Source organism: Trichosurus vulpecula, chromosome 9 (assembly GCF_011100635.1).
Source record: "Trichosurus vulpecula isolate mTriVul1 chromosome 9, mTriVul1.pri, whole genome shotgun sequence".
Lineage (NCBI taxonomy): Eukaryota > Metazoa > Chordata > Mammalia > Diprotodontia > Phalangeridae > Trichosurus > Trichosurus vulpecula.
Genome location: NC_050581.1, coordinates 63,361,776 through 63,387,232, shown reverse-complemented (window position 1 = coordinate 63,387,232; position 25,457 = coordinate 63,361,776). Strand labels below are relative to the sequence as shown.

General features: G+C 40.4%; 1 protein-coding gene across 1 annotated transcript in view; it reads left to right on the top strand.

Annotated features, from left to right (window-relative positions):
* The window catches only part of LOC118832131 (BDNF/NT-3 growth factors receptor), a 180,520-nt gene that overhangs the window by 108,945 nt on the left and 46,118 nt on the right, over nucleotides 1-25,457 (top strand). The window lies entirely within an intron of this gene.

The following is a 25,457-nucleotide window of genomic DNA, read 5'->3' as shown; positions in this document are numbered from 1 at the left end:
AAATAAATAGCCAGGACTTCTGGAATATTTCCGAAGTCTGCTTCCCACTGAACGTATACACGAAGTATACACGAAGTCTCTACTGTGTTCTGTACATTGGGCTTTCTGACATAGGCATGCGTCTACCTGTACACCAAGCTGATGCATCAAATGGCTACAGGTGTTATGTAGCACCTGTTGGGATCTTTGTAAACAGCTAGGCCACAGCAACTAGACAAAACAGAGCCTAGGTATCTGTCTATTCGAACAGTGGGATAGCACGTACTACAATAGAATCCTGTACTGGGATAGAGTCAGTCATTCTAGGAAGCTTCAAATGGCAGAGCAATGGCCAGGCAGAATACAGCGTAAATTTGCTAACATTCAGAAGTGTTTGTAGGTGTGTGGGCTCCCTTTTTTCTGTATTCTTCTGCATGGTAGGAAGAGAGGCAGGTACTAAGGGTTTACATACTACAGCAGAGAGAAGAAGCTGCAGTAACAGATTATTCAGCAGCTGCCATAATCTGTGCAGTTACATTTACTGATTTGGTGAAATCTGTTCTCTCTGAGACTCCCACCTACCTCTTTTGATCTGAAGATAATACTTGAGTCTTATCAACGAGAGAATGGTCTGAATCAGCCCACATGCACATCAGGATGGTGGATGGAAGCCCACAGCCTAGCAACAAAGCTAGAGAAGGAGACGTTGCAGACAGAGAAGGCTTCAGTACTAGCTAACCTCCACACACATCCATTCATTCATTCAAAAGCATGAAATGCCTACTCTAACAATAATTGGCATTTATATAACACTGAAGTTTTCAAAATGTTTTCCATATGTTCTTATTTGAGCTTCCTGACAACCCTGTGTGATAGGTGCTAAATGTATTGTTGTATAGAGTGATGAGCCCATGCTAACATAGCTGGGAAATATCCAAGGTGGGCTTCAGCACACAGGTCTTCCTGATTCCAAGTCCAGCCTTCCATCCTTTAGCATCAGTCTGGGCACCATACATGGTATATAGTCATATAAACACATAATCTCTAGCTTCCTAGAGCTTGTAATCAGTGAGGCTGTTCATAGCTAGGTCACCAGTATTTTTAGGAGACTTTTGTTGTTTTTGTTTTCCTAGACTTGGTTAAAAATCTTAACAGTAGAAAGGGAAACCTACAGTGGTTTTTAATTTGATAGTGACCAGGTTCACCAGTCCTTTTGTGACTGGGTTTCTAAACTCAGAAGAGATGAACCCAAGGTCATGATGTCTTGGCCCTCCAGATGACCCAATGATCTCCTAATGGGACATTCCCCTTAAACTTGGAATACCAGCTCATATTGCTGTGGCACTTTGTGGTTTACAAAGTGCTTTCTTCAGGGCACTCCTGAGAGGTAGGCAGTAGAGTCAGTGTCAGAGTGGAATTTAGGCTGCATCTGGAGACAGAGAACCGGAGTTTGAACCTAAGCTCTGCTGTGTACTATCTGCATGGCCTTGGGCGAGTCCCTTAATCTCTCTGAGTTCTGGAAACAGGAGATTTGAAAATAGTAGACCAGTTCAAATCCCAGTTCTGCCACATTGGTACTGCCTGGCATTGGGAAACTTACTTCATCTCTCTGAGGCTCACCTACTTCATCTATAGGATACTGTGGGCCAGACAGTCAACCAGCTTCTTAACAGTTATTATGTGCCAGGCACTGTACTAAGTCCTGGGGATATGAATAAGGGCAAAAAAGACTAGTCCCTGCTCCGAAACAGCTCACAGTCTAATGGGAGAGAAAATTTGCCAACAGCTATATACAAACAAGTTATGGCTAAAACGAATGTGAGGCAGTCTCAGAGGGAAAGCATTAAGATTAAGAAGAATTGGAAGATGTTCTTGAAGAAGGTGGGATTTTAGATGAGAACTGAAGGAAGCCAGGGAAGCCAGGAGGAGGAGATGAGGAGGGAAGGAGTTCCAGAATTGGGAGACAGCTAGTGAAAATACCCTGACTCTGGAAATGGAGTGTCATGTTTGAGGAACAACACCTCACTCTCCTTCACCTACCCAGTGATCAGCCAGGAGGTGAAGGAGAGTGAGGTGTGTGAGAAGAATGGAAAGGGATGAAGGCTCAGGTTAGGAAAGGCTTTGAAAGTCAAACAGAGGATTTGTCATTTGATCCTGGAGGTGACAGAGAGCCCCTAGAGTTTATTGACTGTGGGAGGGGGTGGCGGTGACAGGGCCAAACCTGTGCGCCAGAAAGATCAATGTAACAGCTAAGCCCACAGGGTTGTTGTGAGCATCCAATAATTGGCGCTTTGTAAACCATGAACCATGAATCACCACTGAAATGTCAACTATGAGCTACTGGAGCTGGTAGTCCCTCAGATGTTTCCTGATACCAAGAACAGGATTGTAGATTTAGAGAAAGATTCCTAATTCAACCAGTCCAAACTCCTCATCTTACAGATGAGGAAACTAAGGCCCCAAGAGGTAAAGTGACTTTTGCCCAAGGTCAAACAGGTAGTTAAAAAGGAAGAGCAAGATTAGAATGCTCCTGACTAATGAACTGCTTTTATGCATTCACATCCAGTCTTCCTAGTATTGCAGTCTAGCTCCATAACAACATGTTATTTTGAGTGGGCCTATGATATTTCTTATGATGAATATGCAAATGAAATGTTATTTTAAGGTAGCCCCACTTAGATCTCCTGGGAAATGAACTGTCTCTGAATTAAGTGTCTGTTTGTAAAAGGAATAAATGAAAGACAGAAAAATTATGAGACAGACAGACAGACAGGGACAGAGAGACAAAGAGAGACAGAGAAAGAGAAGACAGAGACAGAGAAACATGGAGGAAGGGAGGGAGGGAAAGAAAGAGACAGAAAGAGAGGAGGGGAGAAAGGAGGGAAGAAGAAAATAGGAGCGTGTTTTGCATGATTTGAGCTGCTACTGGACGGGCTGGCCTCACAGCACAGATGTTTATAGCAAGGAACAAACGGCACTCTAGTCAAGACTGGCAATAGAGACAGACACCTGCTGGCCTCCTCTGTCATTGCACAGCTGTATCTCTGTGTGGGTGACTTTGGTGGCGGCACCACATAAGAGAAGCAAGAAAAAAAGGGCTTGTGAGGAGGCAAGTAACTTGTCAAGGTATCTTTGTGGGTGTCTGTATTGAAGTGTCATGGTTTGAAAGCTTTTTATTAGCAGCTATTTTAGTAACCAGTGTTGAAATGGAACAGTTTCTTCCCTACATGGAATTTCCACCCTGGCCTCCTCCCTCACAGTCTTACAACACTCTCAAGCGTCATACACGTAGGTGGAGGACATGACGTAGGGCTTCTGTGACGTTGGACTGTCTGCTGCATGGTCTCAGTGTCCTCACCACCCAGGGAAGGGGTGTGCTCAGACACATTTCAAGAGATATCAAGAGATATTTCTAATACCATGCAGGTGAGAGAAGAAGCATGTTCCCTCCATGTCTAAGAGATCACATGACTAAAGCATTCAAGATCGTAAGATTTAGAGCTGGGATGGGTTTTATAGATCATTAATCCAAACCCCTCCTTTTATCAATGAGAAAACCGATGCCCAGAGAGGGTACGTGACTTGTCCAAGGTCATATAGTTAAGTGGCAGAGCCATGATTGAATCCCAACTTTTTTACTCCATTTTCTGTGCTTTTCCTGTTATACATTATCAGGAAATGAAGCCATCTTTATGTTTCAAAAGGAAGAAACATCAATACGTCCTAAAATCTTCGTACCAAAAGAGACTTTAGAGATCATTCAGTTGAACGTCTTCCTTATTCTGATGTGGAATTGAGTCCCAGAGAAGTTAACTGATTTCCCACAGATCATGCAGCTAGTAATAAATCCAGGACTCAGAGCCACGCCTTATGACTTTCTCTATCACTCCATTGTGTCTCAGTGTGTGGATAGGTCACTTAGAGCTCTTCGTGTTTGTTTGTTTTCTTAATTTTTAGTTAGTGCTCCTATGGGCTTTGTCCAACTGGAATATTCAGAGGAAAGCATCATTCAATAGATCGGAAGAAAGTATGTGTATATATCTTTAATGTCCGTGTCATTTCTTCCAACAGCTCTCTTTGTAACAGAGAAAAATGCCCACTTAAAGCTATCAAGCCATATACCACTATGGACAACAGATGGGACATAGAGATAATACCCCAGTGGAGGAAGAAGGTCCTCAGTAATTCTTAGATGTCAATCATAGGGAAAAGATTTAGTAAGATGACTTATGGTCTCAGATTTCAACACACCAGTATACAGAGTATGGAAAGTAAAATTGGAAATTTTAATACGACAAAGTAAATATGATTTCATATAGATCATTGCTGCTGGAATAAGACGATGAAAGGATACACCCAGGTCAAAACAACCAGACCTGATAGAAGAGGCAGTAGAGTGGTGAATATATGATGGTGAAATGTTTACCAAGATGACAGACTATGAACTGGAGAGTGGATGCCTAGTAGAGACAACATTTGGACTAGAATGAAGAGCCAGAGAAATAGATGTGATGTTGTTGTGGCAATAGACCCCAGGTCACCCAGCCAGATTACGCTTTCCTAATAAAACCTACAAAACTCACACAGAGATGAATAAAGTATTATGGTAGACAGAATCAGACTGTTGGCTCCTTCATGGAGAGGATATTAGAGATAGCCTGGTGGTACAGTGGAGAGGATACTGGACGAGATGTCAGGAAGATGTGAGTTTGAATTCTACCTCATATAGTAGTTGTGTGATCCTGGGCAAGTCATCTAACTCTCTCAACCTTGGTTTCCTTGTCTATAAAATGGAATTAGAAATAGCACCTACTGCATAGGGTAGTCAGGAAGACTACGTGAGATAACATATGTAAAGTCCTCTGCAAACTTTAAAGCATTATACAAATGTTAGCTGTTCTGAACGTTATCTATACCCACAGTTCTCCAACTCTTTGGTCTCAGCATCCCTTTACACTCTTAAAAATTATTGAGAATGTTTCCCCGGAGAGCTTTGGTTTATGTGGGTCCTATCTATTGAGATTTACCATATTAGACATTAAGACATCTTAGTGTTATTATGAAAGTGGTTTTGACCTTACAGACCCTCTTAAATGGTCTCAGGGACCGATACTATTCTATGCTATGCCATACAGTGTCATATTAATATTAAACTCTTTGGAACAAAGCTACGTGGTGCAGTGGATAGCATGCTAGGTCCCAGAGTCAGGAACACCTGAGTTCAAATCTTACTTCAAACCGTTATTAGCTGTGAAACCCCAGACAAAACATTTAATCTCTCTCAGACTCAGTTTCCTCTTCTGCAAAAGCAGAATGATGATATTATCACCTAACATAATACAGGGATGCTGAGAAAATCAAATGAGAGCATGTATATAAAGTGTGTTATGAACCCTAAAGTGCTATATAACTGCACATATAAATATGTGCTGTATGAATAATAATTATTGTTATCATACTATGGTTCAGGCTAGCAGAGCAGGATAGTGTTTGGGGACTTGTTTTGATACCCACTGGAAGACTTTTTCTGATCAAAGCACAGCTGCTAATTATATCTTGACTGCATTATGATATTATCTTCTTTCAGAGGAAGCAATAAGAACTGCCACTTCATGGCCAACAAGGAAGAATTTGTTGGTGTGAAATTGATGGAAACTTTGAGTCCTAGACTTTGAGTGGGTTCTTTTTAATGTAAAAGAAAGATATGAGCCTATGGGCATTAAATAAAAGAAGGGAAGGATCAAAAGTGTTGGGAGATTCTGACATATGAAATTCTAAGTATAACTGAAAATAATTTAAAAAGCGAAGAGGTGGGTATTTAAAGAAGCCAATGTGGCTGCTTTCTGATAAGTAAACTTTTTTTAGAAGGACACCTACGGAGGATGAAAGAAAAAGCACACGGAGTTGTTGGTTGAAATCCCTCAAGGTTCAGCTTAAATACCACACCTCCCATGACACCCTCCCTGATTTCCTCCAGCCAGAAGTGATTACTCCTTTCCTCTGAACTCTCAACTCCCTTCCTCTCTTGGGCACCATCTACTTTCTCTTATGGTTACTTGTGTCTGTGTCTTAGCTCGCCTACTAAGCTGTAAGCTTCTTGAGGACAAGAATTGTGACATATTCATCTTTGTATCTCCCACTGGGTCTAGTGATGCTTTCCACATAATAAATGTGCACTACACACTTGTGAAATGAAGGCTCTTGTCAAGTGGTATAGTGTATCTTGATTTTTAGCAGGGCCTTTCATGTCCCATGAGATCCCTGAGGACTGTCAAATAATCAACAAGCATTTATTAGGTGACTACTGTGTGCCAAGCACTATAGTAAACAAAATGTGAACTGAACGGCAGAACAGCAAGGCATACTCATAGTGGGTTAAATAATTGTGTGTTGCAAGGGTTTATTGACTGATGAATCAATGTCAACTTCTTAGAGGGGTGTCTCTAGTGAATTACCACAGGCTCCTGTCTTTGACTGTGTCCTACTGGGTAATCTTATCAATACATTTCGATGAAAAAAGAGTTCATCCTTACCAAATTTTTGGATGATACAAAGCTGGAACAGAGGATGTCAGACAAGATTCAAAAAGGTTTCGCCAGACTATGATGACGGGCCAAAGAAAATAAAATTGAATTGAGTAGGGATAAATGTAAAGTCCCTCAACTAAAACTCTATGATCTAAAACAATATGGGAGAAGTATAGCTTAATACCAGTTCATGTAAAATAAAGATTTTGGGGCTTTAATTTTTCATAAACTCAAGAAACCAACATCATGATCTGGCTGTAAAAACCCAGTGGTATCTTGGGGCGTTGTGGTAATAAGAGCATAGCATCTATATGAAGGGAAAGAATAGGCCAAGTGTAGTCTTCCCTGGTCTGATAACAACTGGAATATTGTTTTCAGTTATGGATGCTGCATTGTAAGAAAAACATTAAAAAATTAGAATATATTCCAAAGAGAACAAGGACAGTCATATGGCACGGAAATCAGGTCTCAAGGAATGATTAAAGGAACTGGGGGATATATCTCTTGGAAAAGAGAGACTTAATGAGACATCTTTGCTGTCTTCCAGTATCTACAGGAAGAGGTCCTGTGTCTATCATAAGGAAGATATTTGTTCTGTATTATTCTAGAAAGCAAAACTTGAGCCAGTGGGTGGAAGTTACAGGGAGATAGAGTCTAACACAATACAACAAAGAACTTACAACTGAAGATTTCCAACAGTAGGAAAACTGCCTCTCCATGGAGGGAGCTTCCTGCCACTGAAAGTATTCAAGCAGAAACTAGAACATTGAGGAATCAGATATGGAGTTGGACTATATGACTTTTTAACTCAAAGCTGCTGTGATTTCAGGATTCTAATTTTGAGTCAGTTGTCACTAAAAGAGTCTTTAGATTCTCAGTTATCTTTAAAAAATCTATCCTTATATACATATGCAGAAATGTCCTCTGCTGTATGTGTGGCAAATGCTTTTAATTCCTATTAATGGGGAGGTTGAGGCTGCTGGATGTTAAGAATGGTGGTTGAGCTTGGGAATTCCAAGTTGCAGTAGGGCAAAAGCTGATTGGGTGTCTACACTAGATCAGTAATGGGTTTGGGACCGTGAGTAGCCACTGTAAATTCAGCCTCAGAATAGGGAGAACTGGTCTCAAAAAAATCTTTGGGGAACAAAGAGGCATTTGTATAACCTCATGTCCATGACTGTGATGCTTACCTAGCACCCCCAAAAACTTGCATTTTACCTCCCCCATGTTTCTTTCTGGCTTACTAACCTGCATCTAACCCTTCACAGCAATTTCAGCTTTTGTGAGTTCCTCATTGATATTTGCATGGGTTGCTTTAAGAATCTGAGGCTTAGAGTTTTATAATATTCCTGACATAATTATCTCTTTGGCTTGGGATTGTTTCCAACAAGTTTCTTTTCTTTTATAAAAATAGATTTTTATTGATTCCGACAAGTTTCTAAAAGTGACAAAGAAAACATAGACAATAGGCAAATGTTTACAGCTTTGATGCACCGTTGACTGTGAATACATAAGTGGCAGTAGATGATGAAAGATGATAAATCTAAGAAGGCAGGGAAATGCTAGGCAGACTACTGAAATCCAAAGAATATTTGTTTCAGCTCCTCTGCACATGTTTTGTGAGCTATACTCCATGTTCTTTGTAAAATTAACTAATCATTCAAAGTCTAACAGCTCCAGGCAGCTACCTTCAAGGTCTCATCACCATGGGAGCCCTTTCCCATTTTTCCCCCAGCACTCCCTGGGGCACACGATGAAGTATGGTGAGCAAACCATTCTCTCCCCCATTGCAGCTGCACCCATGGTCTACCAGGGCTTCTTAAACTTTTTCCACTCGTGACTCCTTCAGCACTTCTTAAACTGCAGATCTCGACCCCATATGGGGTCACAACCCACAGTTAAAGAAGTACTGTGCCCTCTTCTATTCCACCTGTGCCTTGTTAGGGTATCTTCTAAGCCACTACCCCCTCTTCAATATTTTTGCTGCAAGTGAAAGAATACTTAGTCGAAGGCTGTGACATACATTCACAATAAACATTTGGTAAACCCTACTTTCCATGCCGGAAATACAAAACTATAAGGGACCTAGACCCAACATTGAGGGTGTTATACTCTGCTTCATAATCCTGTTCCTCTAAGTGCTAAATGTTTTAAATTATTCCAGTTTCATAGGGAGGTAAATAAAACAAAATCAAGAAGAGCTGTCCAGCATCACACAACATTTGTTCATTGCCCAATTATATTGTCAGTTAGCTTTTCCAAGGCATTCAGCACAATAGGCTACAATCACCTCAGTGCCACCTTACTGATCAGTCTGATTTTTGGCAGCTGTACTTTAAGGAGCCCTACCTCATCTACTTAGAGCCTGGACGAGGTTATTGAAAAAGCAACCCCCATTCAGATAACAATATGACATGGCAGAAAGCATACTAGATTCAGAGTCAAACATCCTCGATTCAAATCCCAGTTCTGTCACTTACTGCCTGTTAACTTGGGCAAGTTAGTGGGCCTCAGTGTCCTCAGCTGTGAAAGAAGAGGTCTGGAATATATGATGATCATGATAATAAAAATAACTGGTAAGGTATTCCATGTACGCTGCATACATCAGCTCGTTTGAGATTCATGACAACCTTGTGAGGTTGGTACCACAGGTATTATTTTCTCTGTTTTACAAATAAGGAAACTGAAGTTCAGAGGCAAAGTGACTCAGATGCTAAATTTTATGATGTGTCTGCTCAATCCATTTTAAGCACTGCTGTTAAAAAAAAACTATTTTCTCTTCTGTTTCCTTCATTCTCATGTGACCTGAGAAAATCCTCAGGGGCAATAGGAATTTCTACAGATATTTTAGGTATAGATGCTCCTAGAAAGATGACCAAGTGTGATGAGAGCTTGAGAGTAGAGACGAGGTAAAGATGTCCATTTTTTCTTCCCCTCTTCCCTTCTCTGCCTGGCCTAGCTCTCTTCTGAGAGGGGAAGAGACTTTGCAAGCATTTTAAGAGTTAAGATCAGAAGGGCCTGGGCATCCCCTCTGTGTGGCATGTTTCCAGGAAAGAAAACTGCTAAAGGAAAGAACAGTGTGGGAATGAAATCCCCACTTGAATGAGATCAGGATGTTCTGAGCTTTGCCCTGGTCCCAAATGTAAGCTGTGGCTTGGCAGTTCTCTGGTGACATTCATTGATGCAAGGAGCTCGGGTGCACCTTGTGGGAAGTTGGCATCCTGCTCTGTGAACACACACACAAGTGGATCATGGCAAAGAAAGGCCACCCTGAGGGAGCTCTCAGAGGAAGGGAAGGTTTCCCTTGAGGAGTGGTCACTTAGACAGCTCTCACCAGAGTCCTCACAAGGATTTGAGGTTGGGGAGGGGGAGTTGGTGGAACAGGGTGTTATGCAAATACCCTATGTCCTTGGAATAAGGAAGATGGGTTGCTAGGCAGTTGCTTTTAAATAAGCAATTTTTTTTCTTCTTCCAGCTCTTAAAACAATAGGGACTTTTCAGCAAACGGAACCAAGATGGAGCAAAAGAAACAGTGAGGATTAGAATGGACTCTCAGATGATTAAGTGAGCATTTTATATAAGTGGGGGAAGAGGGGATGAAGATGGGGGAGCAGAGATGGGGGAAGGCACTCTGCTAAAATCTTGCATCTTTGTATCATAGAGAGGCTGGTTTAGACACATCACTTCTCTCCCATGCCCTGATTGGCTAACCTAGGCAGTCATCTATCCTGACCTAGTGCTGGTCCAGGGATTACTTAGCCTGAATTCCGTGGTTGGTCCAAACACTGAGGAGCTGATGCAAGATTGATTGATTTTTAAGATACAACAGTATTTTCCATGAACATTGTTAAAGGTCATTGGCCATGAGTTTTTCTTTCAGGAGAGAGACAGACAGACAAAGACAGACACACAGGGACAGACAGAGACAGAGATGGGGGGGGAGAGAGAGAGAGAGAGAGAGAGAGAGAGAGAGAATTGGATGATCAGGACGTATGATTTCATCAATGTAGGGTATCATTGGTGTGAAAACTCTCACACTTGAACATTTTGGTCGTTGGGTGTCACCCAGGACACTGAAAGGTTGTGACTTGACCATGGCCATACAGCTACTCTGTGTCAAAGGGAGAACTTGAACGCAAATCATCTTGACTCCAAGGCTGGTCCTTTCATCACTATGCGATGTTGCCTCTCTGTCAAGTAAAAGAATAACTTGAATTTACTACAGTGTATTTATATAACTCCTTTATTCTCAGTCCCCTATAGTGGTCAATACAGTTTTGGTTGGATCCTACCAACTAGTTCCACTCTCAGCATATAATAAATATTAGGATCATTTTGGAGTTGGCCAAACTGTTTGGTTGGGTTTTGCACCTTATCTTGGTAGAAAAGATATTGTGTGCATGTATATACATATATATATATACACACACATATGTATATATATGCATATACACACAATATATTTTACTTTTTTACCAGTTGTTAAAAGGTTTTAACCTTTAGTTAAGGTGTAGCCATGGTTTTTTTTGGAGAGTTGGAGTGGGATGGTAATTACTGCCAGGCACTAAATATTTCCCATCCCATCTTCAATGTGTCCTAATATGATTGTTAACAATAAACAATAATCATTGATTATGATTATTAATAATAATGTATCATCATTAATAATTATAACTAATTATATTAATTAATTGTATTAATATATAATTAATATAGTTAATTATAATAATTATATAGTGCTTTGAAGTTTAGAAAGCACTTAAAAATATCTCATTAAGCCTTAAAACAACTCGGGGAGTAGGTGCTATTATTATTCTCATTTTAGAAATGACAAATCTGAGGCCAACAGAGATCGGTTGACTTACCCAGGATCATACAGCTATTAAGTGTCTGAGCTGAGATTTAAATTCAGGTCTTCCTGACTCTCTGTCCAGCACTCTACTACACCTTCCAGCTAAAGGTATTTCCTTCTCTCTCAGAAACTTCAGCATGATACAAAATTCCTTACAACAGTGCCATTAAGGACCTGTTTCCAGGGGCTCTGAGTAGTTTTGAATGGTTATTTCTGCTATTTGTTGGGTAGTAACAATACAGAATTGGTCATAAACCTTTGCAGGCTCTCAGTCTCTTGAACAGCCAGACACTTCAGAAAGGGAAGGAATCACATTCTTCCTGCATGTTCCCTTACTTGCCAACAGAAGAGAATGAATGAAAGAGTATTTCAGAAAGAAAGGTTGCGACAGAGAGTAGAAATCCCTCACTGATGCTTCCATTGGGAATGAGATTAGATTTCCTCTAAGATATAAATAAAGATGTGGAGAAGAGCACTTCTCTCACCACCCCTTTGAGGAATGCTGTTATATCATGCGTGTAGGTAAGAGAGGCAGCATTGCATAGTGGTGGCATGTAAAGAATAGGCTTTGGCACTGGGATGAGCTGGATTCATCCTTCCTCTGATACATACTATGTGACCCTAAACAAGTCACTTAATGTCCTAGTGTCCCATTTAACTAAAATGTCAAATTGTAGAACAGTTGTTTATCTGCATTGGTAGAGGAAATATCCTTATTCAGGATTCCATATTCCAATAAAATCATACACCTAATATACAAAAATATAAAATTTACAATTTTGTATGTAAAGTATACAAATACATATGTACATATATACACACACTACATATACTATGTATATTCAAATATACACATTTCCTGGCACATAAAGACAGTAAAGGCGTGTGGAATGAATGAATGATTGAACGGATGAATATATTTGTGTATATATCTGAAGGCAGCTAGGTGGCACGGGGGTTAGAGTGCCAGGCCTGAAGATATGAAGACCTGGGGTCAAATTCAATCTAAGACACGTCCTAGCTGTGTGACCCTGGGCAAGTCACTTAACTTTGTTTGCCTCAGTTTCCTCTTCTGTAAAATGATCTAGAGAAGGAAATGGCAAACCACTCCAGGATCTTTACCAAGAAAATCCCAGAAGGGGTCACAAAGGGTGGGACTCAACTGAAACAACTAAACAACAACAATACATCTATACGTATAGAAATGGTACCCACGGCATAATGGATAAAGAGCTGACTCAGAGCCAGGAAGATCTGGGTGTTGGTTCTGCCTTTGACCCATACTAGCTTTGTTATTTGGGGAGATCAGTTAATCCTTCAGTGCTCTGGGCAGCAACTCTCTGACACTCTCAGAGCAGGTAGAATTTCCACATCTGGGAGTTCCTTATATGAATGAAATTACACATGCAGTTCCTATTGTATCTATAGGTAAGGATATGTATGTCTATACATACGAATGCACACATATGTGTATATATGTGAGTGTCTATAGATAGATAGTTTTTTCAGTTCTCAACTGAACCACTCTTTGCTTTCGTAACTCCCATCTCTCCCCCTTTTCTTCTCTTCACTATTAACTGTTTTTTTCTTTTGTGCATATAATTTACAACTTAGTCCAATGATAATGGATAAATGCCATTTTGGATAAGTGAAGTGTTGAAATAAAATATAAGAACTAGGAAGCCTCAGGATATTTCTTAAATTGTCCATATTTTGCTTAATCAAACTTTGACTTGACTTTTGATTGTAAATGTAAGGGAAGAAATAATAGTAAGCCTAGGAAAACTGGTTTTACTTTGAAACACCGCTTTGGGTGATCCAAATACAAGTGAGGTACCATGACATCTGGCAGTGGGTAATTTGAAGCAGGGAGGATTATGACCCTAGCAGCACCCATAAACCAAATTGAAAAATGTAAGCTTGGGCATTTGCACCATAAATTTAAAGGCGCCATAAATACAACCACTCCTGGAGTATATTTGAAATAGAATGTAAACAAGTCAGTCATAATGTTTGTTGTCTCTGTATAACCTGCAAAAAAATGGGAAGTGACTAAAACCTCAGCTTAGTTACAATTACCACCTATCAATTCAGTTCATCCAATGATTCATTTCTTGGGTCTTTCCTTGAAGTCTTTCCTTCATTCAGAAAATAGGTTTTAAGCCCTTGCTAAATGCTATTAGAATGGAAACTAAATGCTATTAGAATGGTAGGGACTTAGCCTCATGTAAATCTTCTATTCACCTTCTTCAGTGCTTATCACAGTACTTGTTCTGCACATAGTAAGAGCTTGGTAAACTTCTCTTGGGTTTTTGTTTCTTAGCATTCTGAAACCATCGAAATGCTGCTTGGTGATGTGACTTTTCCCTTGGCTACAAATTTCGTCTACGTGCCCTCCTACATGTTAAAATCATTGAATCTCTTCGTCTTGTAACTGCTGGACTATGCTCTCTTTCCCTAAGCTGTATTAATTTGTCCTGGAAATCCAAAGTGAAGTGCAACATAGCTGAACACCACTGGATGGTTTAAAAACAAGCCACTTTTACTTAAAACCAGCACTGCACCCTGCGATGGCATGACATGAACACGGCAGTGATGTTGAAACCTGAAGTAGATTTCAACCTTGACCTGGGTTATGAGTGATAAGGCCAGGAGTTCGTCTTTAGGGTGATGGCAAGTATAGGTGTTTTCCAGATATGGAAAGGGATTGCAAAGAGTGAACAGGTAAATCTGGTATCTTTGGTCTCATAGTTGAACCTGCCATTTGGTTTTCATAACATGGCTAAACCCAAAATTCACGATGTGAGTGGGTATTGAGCTCCAGGGCAGAACTCAGTTAAGACTTTGTTTTATATTTCTGTAATGCACTTATTGGAGCAGAGGGGTGGCATAGTGGATAAAGCACCTGGCCTGGAGGCAGAAGACCTGTTCAAATATGGCCTCAGACCCTTACTAGCTGTGTGACACTAGGCAAGTCACTTAACCCTGTTTGCCTCAGTTTCCTCATCTGTAAAATGAGCTAAAGAAGGAAATGGCAAACCACTCCAGTATCTTTGCCAAGAAAACCCCAAATTGGAACACTTAGACACAATTAAAATGACTGAACAAAAACAACATATTAGAATGATTTGTATGTGTATCATCCCCACTTAAAATGAAAGGCCCTGGAGATCAAAGACTGTTTTAACTAAACCGTGCATCTCTCAGTGCCCGGCACTGTGTTCTGTAAACATTAAGTGCTTAATAAACATTTATTGAATTGAATGTTCTATCCAGTTAATCAGAATGTTCTACCATTGTACTATTTAAAGTCACATTCCTATATGGAAATGCTCATGTTAAGGCCTTTGAAGTGTTTTTATTCATAAATGACAATTCTTGAGCCAAAGGAAAGAAACCCCAGTGAATGTAGATGCCTTTCTTAGAGTATGTGCCAAAGGAGCCCAAGTTCAAGTCAATCAGACAGGTTATTCAGGGAAATGAAGTACAGCTTGTCAGTCAGTAAACACTGTGGTGCAGCCTGAGTTGTAAGGAACTAAAGACAGCCTGGCCGTAGCCCAAGAGGTAATTAAGCACCAGGAGAACAAATGAAAATGAGTTTAATTTGAATTGTTGGTGACATAGACAACGTCAAAGCTTGACAGAGATCAGTGAAAATAGAATAAGAAATTAAACATTAAGAAGGATTTGAGAGTCTCAAATCAAAATGATTCTTATATTTACCCCTACCTACTAAAGCACTCGAATCAGGATGAACTGTTCCCTGGCTGTCCAACAGCTCTCGGAGGTATTGCCAAGGGAAGAAAAAGATCTTTCCTTTTATCTCGGACTCTTCCTCTTTGTCTTCCTCTGTGTGGACTTTTGCTGGGATCTTTCCTGCATTCTTGGCATTTTGTTCATTCGTTCATTCAATACCATCCATTTCTTAAGAGTCCACACTCTTCTCTTTGTCCAGCCCCTCACTACCCAACATTTCTTCTCTTCTGCCGTTAATTGTTGGAGCTAGAAGTAACCTTAGAGACAGTCTAGTGGGTTTCCCTCTGTAGATCTTGGAGATCCTCAGGGACAGAGACCTTCTTTTTATCTTTGTCACTGGGGTTCAGCACAAAGTAGATGCTCAATAAATAAATTGAATTGATTTAAATAAGTGAGAATTTGGACCACTTGCCTAAGGCCACACAGCTGGTTACTAGCAGAGTGCCAACTGGATCCCAGGTCTTCTTACTCTCTGGAATCTTGCCTTTTTTGTTCACCATGCTGCCTCCATGGGCTTTAATTGGAGACAGACAACGTTTAGTGTTTGACCTGAGCCCATGGGGCAGCTAGAGTGCTCCTCTCTATTCTCACTGATCCTTCTTCATTACTATAATTAGTCTTTTCAAAGGCTCACCTTCTATCTTCTTTCTTGACCTCTCTGTTAGCCCTCTACCAGTGATGCTAATACTGATTCCCCTTCTCATGCTAAACAATACGCCATAGCAAAATCAGAAATTTACATACGTGTCATAGGAAGAAAGATTATTGAGGTCCTGTAGCTGTTTGATGTTCTTATTGTCATGTTAGTTTAAAGGAAATCAGTTCTGTTCAGGGGTGTGCTGGTAAAATTTGAACAACTGACTCTCCAAAAATGTTTCTATGATGCATTTTGTAAGTTTAATCTGCAGTTTTAATGTTTTCTTCATTACTTTCTTAAGTCTAGACAAATCATCAAAACAACAAATAAAGCACTGGTGTATATAGCCCTTGCTGATTTCCATGGTATAAATGCTCACATTGAAAATTTAACAATTTGGAGAGCCAGTCTGAGCTCTCTGAACACCCCTGGCTCTATCCTCTGACACAAAAAGAAATGTCAATGGGTAGTTTCTATTTTAATTTTAGAGTTTTCCCTTCAAAATTTAATGTAGGCTTTGTAGTTGTTAAGATAGCGACTTCTTTTGAGTAGTGACTTCAGGGAGATTTGGGTTCAAGTTCTAAGTCATTTGGTCTCTCTCAGCCTGTTTTCTCATCTGAAAAATGGGGGAATTCCTCACAGGGTAGTTGTCAGGATCGAATGAGATAATGCGGGCAAGGTGCTGTGCAAACTTTTAAAAACTCCATGAATTTTAGTTTCCATCCTTTGAGAAATAATAAAAAATGTAATGGTGATGTGGTATTGCTTATGAAAGGAAATGGGGACGCAAGCTTCAGAGAGAAATGTGGTTGGCTGGAAACCAGAATACATCAATTCATTTGTCTACGTAAGTGTTAGCATGTGTGCCTCAGCCAACTCTCTAAGACCAGAATTTACAGACAGGTTGCTAATCTTTATCAGTGGAGGGAGTTTCCATACTGAGACTTCTTCCCACATTGATGAAATCACACATTTGAAAAATATCCCTCTGCACTGCCCCTCCAAAAAAACCCAACAACCCAGTGGCTATATCTTCTCTGTGTTGTGCATGTGTCTAGCAGGGGTAAGTAACATGCAGCCTCAAGGCCACATGTGGCCCTCTATGTCCTCAAGTGTGGCCCTTTGGGCCAAGGGCCACACTTGAGGACCTAGAAGGGCCACATGTGGCCTTGAAGCCATAGGTTCCCCACCCTTGGTCTAGACTCAAGGTGTAGGAAGTGAGGCAGGGAAATTAATTTACTTATAGTTCTGAATTATGTTTTAATGAAGAGATCTTTTAGTTGATGCATGATCTAAGGAGGAATTTCCCTTTAAGTGTCCTCTGTCTTAGAAATGACTACTGGCTTGCCTTTTAACACCATTTTATGTCATATTGCTAGCCTCCATATTTATAGCCAGTTCTATTCCTGTGAATCTCTGGAAATTTCATATCCTTGAGGGAAGGATAAAAAAAAGTCTAGATAAGGTGAAATCTACAACTATTTATGCAAATGTCGATCTCTGTACTCATCATCAACTAATTCTGGAACCTGATAGCAGTAGTTAGAACCAAGACACTTGGGAAGAAGCTGTCATAAAATTTGTCATCAAATAGTGTGTTGGTAGGTGAGGGAGAAATGATGGCTGAGTATGCAAGCCCTTCAGCTATTTTCTAAATGCATTTCTCTTAAAGAAATACTTCTTTCAAAGAGTTCTCCAGGGAATTCAGGGTCAACCACAAAGGCTAAATAATTCCCCAGCCCCACCCTGTGATTCCATCAGAATAGGGAGCTCCCAGTGAGAAAGTCCCTTCACTGCCAAAAATCACTGCCTCCCCTATTTAATCTGAAAGAGTTGTACAATGAGTAAGTGTCAGATAGAACTTGAACCCAGGTCTTTCTTATTCTGAGACTGGCCCTTTATCTGCTATATTGCATTACCTCCAGTTAGTTATATGTAGTTTCTAATCAAGAAAAGCTAAGTCTGAATAATAGCTATATCAACTGGTTCAGGTCATCGTGGACTCGAACTTCAGATAACTGGCTTAGGGAAAGAAGCCTCACCTTTACGGAGGAGGCAAAACTGAAAGTCAGATCTGGATTTTTGCCTTGAATAAAACAAATAACAAACCATTTCCATGCGTGAAAATAAATCGGTCTTAGAATTCTAACTTTAGATGGGACCATCGAGGTTATCTAGTACAATATTGTGCTGGATGGATGGACCTCCTCCAGAATGTTTACAAAAAGGGCCCCCCCAGCCACTACTTGAATTCCTACAATCATGCAGAACTCGGTACCTCACAAGGCAGGCCATTCTATTTGGGCAGCGCTAATGTTTAGGAAGTTTGTCAGGGTGTGGAAATGAAACCAGTCTTCTTTTGGCGCCTTCCAGTTGGTTCTAGTTCTGTCCTCTGGCAGAGTTCTGTTATGTAGATTCCCAGAAGAATCATCTGAATAGCCCCTCTTCTACATGACAGCTTTTGAAATATTTGAGGACAGTGATCCTTCCTAACTCCCTTCCTCTTTCTTCTCTTCTCCAGGCTAAATGCCCTCCTCAGAGCTGTCACACATAGAGCATCATTCTAGATACCTCCCAAGTTGTTGATTACCCATGCCCCCTACCCCAGAGACATAGCACCCAGAACTGAACCTAGAACTCCAGATGTGCCCCAATCAGTATAATGGTACCGATCGTACAATGGTCATTTCCATTTGCAGAAACACTCTACTTCTACCAGAGCTTCCCACAGTTGTATCTGTTCCTTCCTGGGCAGCCATTCATAGGGTTATCTCATACTGAACTTGTGCTCAATGAAAACCTAAAGGTCTTTTCTATATAAATTGCTGACTGGCCACATCTTCCTCATCTTATACTTGTATAATTAATTTTTTAACCTAATGTAGAACTTTATCCCTATTATATTTCATCTTGTTAGGGTCAACTCATCTTAACCTATCAAGATTTCTTCTACTCTTCCTCCCTCCCTCCCTACCTCCTTTCCTTCCTTCCTTCCTTCTTTCCTTCCTTCCTTCCTTCCTTCCTTCTTTCCTTCCTTCCTTCCTTCCTTCCTTCCATCCCTTCCTCCCTTCTTAGTACTAATCCTCCCTTCCTAGCATTAATCCTAAAATGGGCAAAATGGCACCAGTCACTAGGAGAAAATTTGAGCACGTTGGCTTTTTGTAGCCAGACTGGCTCTCTACACTGATTCATAGGTCTGTAGATTTAGAACTGGAAGGGATTTCAGATGCCATTTTGTGTAACCATCTCACTTTATGGGTGAGGAAATTAAGTCTCTGAGATATTAATTGAAGTGCCCATTGTCATCAACAAGTAAATGTTGGAGGCAGGATTTGAATCTGGATCTTAATCACCTACTTGGTGCAAAGTGATAGACTAGGTACTGGAAATATAAAGACAAAAGAAAAAATAATTCTTGAACTCAAGAAGCTTGAATTCTGCTGACCCAGTGTAGATGAACCAGATAATTTGTTTCACAGCTTTTTATTGTAATAGTGTTATAGGTGTTTGTTTACTCAGTGTTATTCAGTGGTATGGAAGTACCTAATGTCACTGGCATTTCTAGCTTCACAGATGTACTACAAAATGGTGGTTGGTGAGTGAGTGTGTGTGTGTGTGTGTGTGTGTGTGTGTGTGTGTGTAAGTCAGAGAAAGAGAGGGGAGGGGAGAGGAGGAGGAGGAGCAAGAAGGGGAAAGGAAAGCAGAGGAGGAGAATACGAATCCCCATATGCCCCAGGATTCTTTGAATCTTTGATGAGCACTTCCACACACAGCTGTAGTTTTAATTACATAGAAATCCTATCTCTTCTTTGTGGAGCACCAGAGCATCCTCCCAGAGCTTAAGAGGGAGCTACAGACTGCTGGGCATAGGCAGGCTAAATTACAGTTATTATCTGACAACTCCTCGAAGACCAAAGATGATTACCCTCTGACGAGAAGCCCCCAAACCCAAATTAAAACAAAACAAAAGTTTGCTTCCCATCTCCAGATCCCTCTAACAGCCACATAATAATTTGCAAGTTGTATCATATCACAAACCACTTCCTTAGCCCCATTTAAAAAAGATGAAACTTACAAACTCTCAGCATAACCACATCTGTGTTCATCCATTCTCCTCCTGATATCTTGGAGGGGGATGCTTATAGTGGCAGAAAGGATTGTGGTTGAAATTGAAATTGAAAAACTAGAAATGGGCTTTCCATTCCATGCTACTCCTTTGAGATACACGTTGGCAGTATGGTGTAGTGAAAAGAGCACCAGACTTGGTCTGGTCAGAGACCTAGGTTCAATTCTTGGGCTCTGGACCAGTCACTTCATTCACCTCAGTCCCTCATCATATCTGCAGGGCTATGGTACAGAAAGGGATTTGTTGGTGTTAAGTAGGGGCAAGAACATGACCAGTATTTGAAATTGTGTAATATACATGTAGTCTCGATTTTTAACTTAAAAATATTTAATGCCGAGTTTCCTCATTTTCATAGTTCAAGTGCCTCTTGAAACTTGAGACTCCCCAGATAGAATGACAGGGACTGTTAACATTTATTTCTTTGTATTCTCAGAATGTAGCACAGCTCCTGGAACATAGTAGGTACCTTAAAACTACTAATGTTGTTGACTGATGAACTGAAGTGAATAAAATTTATCTGACAGCTGTAAGTCTTTCAGCCATAATACTGTGATGAAGCATTGTTAATATAAAATATTGAGAACCAGAGTTTTCTTAGGATGGAAGCCCTTCGAGTGTCTGATCAAGTTCTGGTTTTGATGGAGGAAAGTAGAATATGTGACGTACTTTATTTGATATAGGGATATGGACTGTGATACTTTTCCTGAAAGATGAAGTTCATTGAGCTTTAGTTTTCCCTTTTGATCTTTTCAAATTTTGGAAAGATGCAAGTTAAAAACACCATTTCACAGGCACAACAGAAAGAAAACCTTGGCTAAATCAGAGAATAGTAATTTCTCTCCCTTATGTCAGATTAAGACCCACCCTTCCTTTGCCTTTCTGGTCCTCTCTTCATTAGCTCACAGAAGTTCAAAGTCCACAACAATTAATTTTCCAGGCATCCACATTGGTGAAATATTAATAATGAAACTGGTGGTTTGAAAGATTGGTTATGAACAACCAAACTCACTCACCCCTAGGGAATCATGACGAATTTGCCTTCCTTTTTATAGCTTCTGCTGGAAAACTGAATGTGCCATTATTTATGTGATACACATAGCATAAAGTTGGAAAAATCTTGCTTTACCTATGTAGTATGATTGTGGAATCTTCTAGCTTTCAATTATTCTGTTTTGGGGGAAGATCTAACACTAAATATGTAATTAATATCTATGTTTGCAGAATTGGGAATTTAAAAATCTGCCTCAATAAATTATACAATTTCCTTCTTAAATCAATACCATGAGATAAATATACATATATGTATATGTCTGCAAATGTCAATCAGCACATGCTCATTGAAAGCTTGCTCTGTATAAGGCACTGTGATACATACAAAGATATGCAATACAACTAAAGATAAATATAGTATCAAGCCTCAGGAAGCGTATCTAGTTAAAGACATAAGACATAAATACAAACTATAGTAAATGATGGTTGTTGGTTTTTTAAAAATGGTGATTACAGGAAGTAATCACAAGATTGGTGTTGTGGTTCAGTAGTTTCAGTCATGTGCAACTCTTTGTAACCCTATTTGGGATTTTCTTGGCAAAGACACTACAGTGGTTTGCCATTTCCTTCTCCATCTCATTTTACAGATGAGGAAACTGAGGCCAGCAGGGTTAAGTGACTTGCCCAGGGTCACACAGCTATAGTAAGTGTCTGAGGGCGGATTTGACTTCAGGAAGATGAGTCTTCCTGACTCCAGGCTAGGCATTCTACCTACTGCACCACCTAACTGCCTATGAGAATTCAGGGGAGAAAAAGATTGAAATTAGGGTGGTGAGGAAAGGCTCAATAGAAGAGATGACATTTGAGGTAGGCTTTGAAGAATGGATGGAATTTGGTTGGACAGAGAGAGTGAAGACAGGGAGCATGGCATGAACAAATGTTGGAATGAGTATAGCTTGTTGAGAGACAGTGACCCCCAGTCTGATTGGGATGAAGGAGTGGAATAAGGATGACTAGGAAGAAAGGGAGATTGGTGCCAGCCTGGGGAGAGACTTGACTATGAGATTCCTGAGACTGAAGGTTACACTGCAATTTTCGGGCAATAGAGTAGCAGGGTGAAGTATGAGAAGATTTATCTGTGTCAGATTTAACCCTGCGGTCAGCCCTATCTCTGAACAGAGCAAATGGGTTCAAATTAGTCTCTGCCCTCAAGGAGCCTACAGTCCATCAGGAAAACAACATACCCATAAATACGCGTGTGCAAAATATATACAAGATAATATAATATGAGACAAGATCATTTCTGGTGGGGTGGAGATACTAGCAGCTGGAAGAGACCATTATGTAGAAGCTGGTGCTTAAGCAGAGTTTTGAAGGAAATAAAGGATTCTAAGAGGTAGAGATAAGGGAGGAAAGTGCATTCTAGGCATAGGGTTAATATTGTGTCTTCCCTCCTCACCTCCTGCATGTGCCATGAGTTTGGCCTGAGTGTGGAAGACAGCCAAAGCACAGGAGTCAAGTCAAACCAAGGGCGGGAAGGGAAACAGGCATTAAGCATACACTATGTGTCAGGTACTGTGCTAATCACTTTACAGATATTATCCCATTTGATCCTCATAACAACCCTATGAGGTAAGCATGTTATTATAATCCCCATTTTACATCTGACGAACCTGAGGCAGTCAGAGGTTAAGTGACTTTCTCAGGGTCACAAAGATACTAGTAAGTATCTGAGGCTGGATTTCACTTCAGATCTTCCTGACTACAGATCTAGCACCCTATGTATTATACTGTCTAGCTGCCACAAGCTGACAAAATTAGATCACCCTCTAGGAAGCCCAGGATTCCTTTCAAATACCAACCCACAGGACAAGGTATCGAGGTGCTAGGGCATATTTACTTCAAAAGAACAGAAGTAACATTTCCTCTAAACTTCTTTTAGCTTGCTGTGTCTAGCATATTGTTCTGCATACAGTAGTTGCTGAATAAATGCTTGGTGAATGAAATCTATTGGGGAAAGACATAGTGTGTGGGAATATGGTGTTCTTTTTTTTAAATTATGTATTTATTTATTTAATATTTTTAGTTTTCAGCATTGATTTTCAAAAGAGTTTGAATTACAGATATTCTCCCCATTTCTACCCTCCTCCCCCCACACCAAGATGGCATATATTCTGGTTGTCCCATTCCCCAGTCAGCCCTCCCTTATGTCACCCCACTCCCTCCATCCCCTTCTCCCTTACTTTCTTGTAGGGCAAGATAGATTTCTATGCCCCATTGCCTGTGTATCTTATTTCCTAGTTGCATGCAAAAACTTATTTTTGAACATCTGTTTTTAAAACTTTGAGTTCCAAATTCTCTCCCCTCTTCCCTCCCTAAGAAGGCAAGCAATTTCACATAGGCCACATGCGTATCGTTATGTAAAACGCTTCCACAATACTCACGTTGTGAAAGACTAACTATGTTTTGCTCCCTATCCTATCCCCCTTTATTCAATTTTTCTCCCTTGACCCTGTCCCTTTACAAAAGTGTTTGGTTTTGATTACCTCCTTCCCCTATCTGCCCTCCCTTCTATTGTCCTCCCTTTTTTATCACCTTCCTCCTTCTTTCCTGTGGGGTAAGATACCCAATGGAGTGTGTATGTTATTTCCTCCCCAAGTCAATTCCGATGAGAGCAAGATCCACTAATTGCTCCTCACCTGCCCCCTCTTCCCTTCCTACAGAACTGCTTTTTCTTGCCACTTTTATGCAAGATAATTTACCCCATTCTATCTCTCCCTTTCTCCCTTTCTCAATATATTCCTCTCTCATCCCTTAATTTGATTTTATTTTTTTACATATCATCCCTTCATATTCAACTCACCCTGTGCCCTCTGTCTCTCTATATATGTACATTCCCATTTCAGCTACCCTAATATTGAGGTCTCATGAATTATACACATCATCTTTCCATGCAGGAATGTAAACAAAACCATTCAACTTTAGTAAGTCCCTTATGATTTCTCTTTCTTGTTTATCTTTTCATGCTTCTCTTAATTCTTGTGTTTGAAAGTCAAATTTTCTATTCAGCTCTGGTATTTTCACTGAGAAAGCTTGAAAGTCCTCTATTTTATTGAAAATCCATATTTTGCCTTGGAGCATGATACTCAGTTTTGCTGGGTAGGTGATCCTTGGTTTTAATCCTAGCTCCATTGACCTCTGGAATATCATATTCCAAGCCCTTCGATGCCTTAATGTAGAAGCTACTAGATCTTGTGTTATCCTGATTGTGTTTCCACAATACTCAAATTGTTTCTTTCTGGCTGCTTGCAGTATTTTCTTCTTGATATGGGAGCTCTGGAATTTGGCGACAATATTCCTAGGAGTTTTCTTTTTGGGATCTTTTTCAGGGAGTGATCAGTGGATTCTTTCAGTTTCTATTTTACCCTCTGGCTCTAGAATATCAGGGCAGTTCTGCTTGATAATTTCTTGAAAGATGATATCTAGGCTCTTTTTTTGATCATGGCTTTCAGGCAGTCCAATAATTTTTAAATTATCTCTCCTGGATCTATTTTCAAGGTCACTGGTTTTTCCAATGAGATATTTCACATTGTCTTCCATTTTTTCATTCATTTGGTTCTGTTTGATAATATCTTGATTTCTCATAAAGTCACTAGCTTCCACTTGCTTCAATCTAATTTTTAAGGTAGTATTTTCTCCAGTGATCTTTTGGACCTCCTTTTCCATTTGGGTAATTCTGCCTTTCAAGGCATTCTTCTCCTCATTGGCTTTTTGGAGCTCTTTTGCCATTTGAGTTAGTCTATTTTTAAGGTGTTATTTTCTTCAGAATTTTTTTGGGTCTCCTTTAGCCAGTCATTGACTTGTTTTTCATGGTTTTCTCGCATTACTCTCATTTCTCTTCCCAATTTTTCCTCTACTTCTCTAACTTGCTTTTCCAAATCCTTTTTGAGCTCTTCCATGGCCTGAGCCAAGTTCATGTTTCTCTTGGAGGCTTTTGATGTAGGCTCTTTGACTTTGTTGACTTCTTCTGGCTATATGTTTTGGTCTTCTTTGTCACCAAAGAAAGATTCCAAAATCTGAGACTGAATCTGGGTGCGTTTTCGCTGCCTGGCCATGTTCCCAGCCAACTTACTTGACCTTTGAGTTTTTCATCAGGGTATGACTGTTTATAGAGTATAGAGTACTTTGTCCCAAGCTTAAGGGGCTGTGCTGTTGTTTTCAGAGCTACACAGAAAGCTCTGCTACACCAGTGCTACTCCTCCCCCAAGAACCGCCAACTCAGACTGCGACTCATATCTAAGTTGGCTCTGCACTCCTGCTCAGATCCGCCACTTAATTCCTCCCACCAGGTGGGCCTGGGGCCAGAAGCAACTGCAGCTGTAGTTCTGTAGCTGCACTGCCCCTGGGGCAGTGACCAAACCCTGAACTCCTTTCACTCTGTCCCAGAAGCTTTTCCCACTAACCTTCTCTGTTGTCTTTGGTGTTTGCGAGATGAGAAGTCTGGTAACTGCCACAGTTCACTGATTCATGGCGCTAGGACCTGTTCCACCCGGCTCCTGGTCTGGTTGGTCCATGCAACCACGCTGGGCT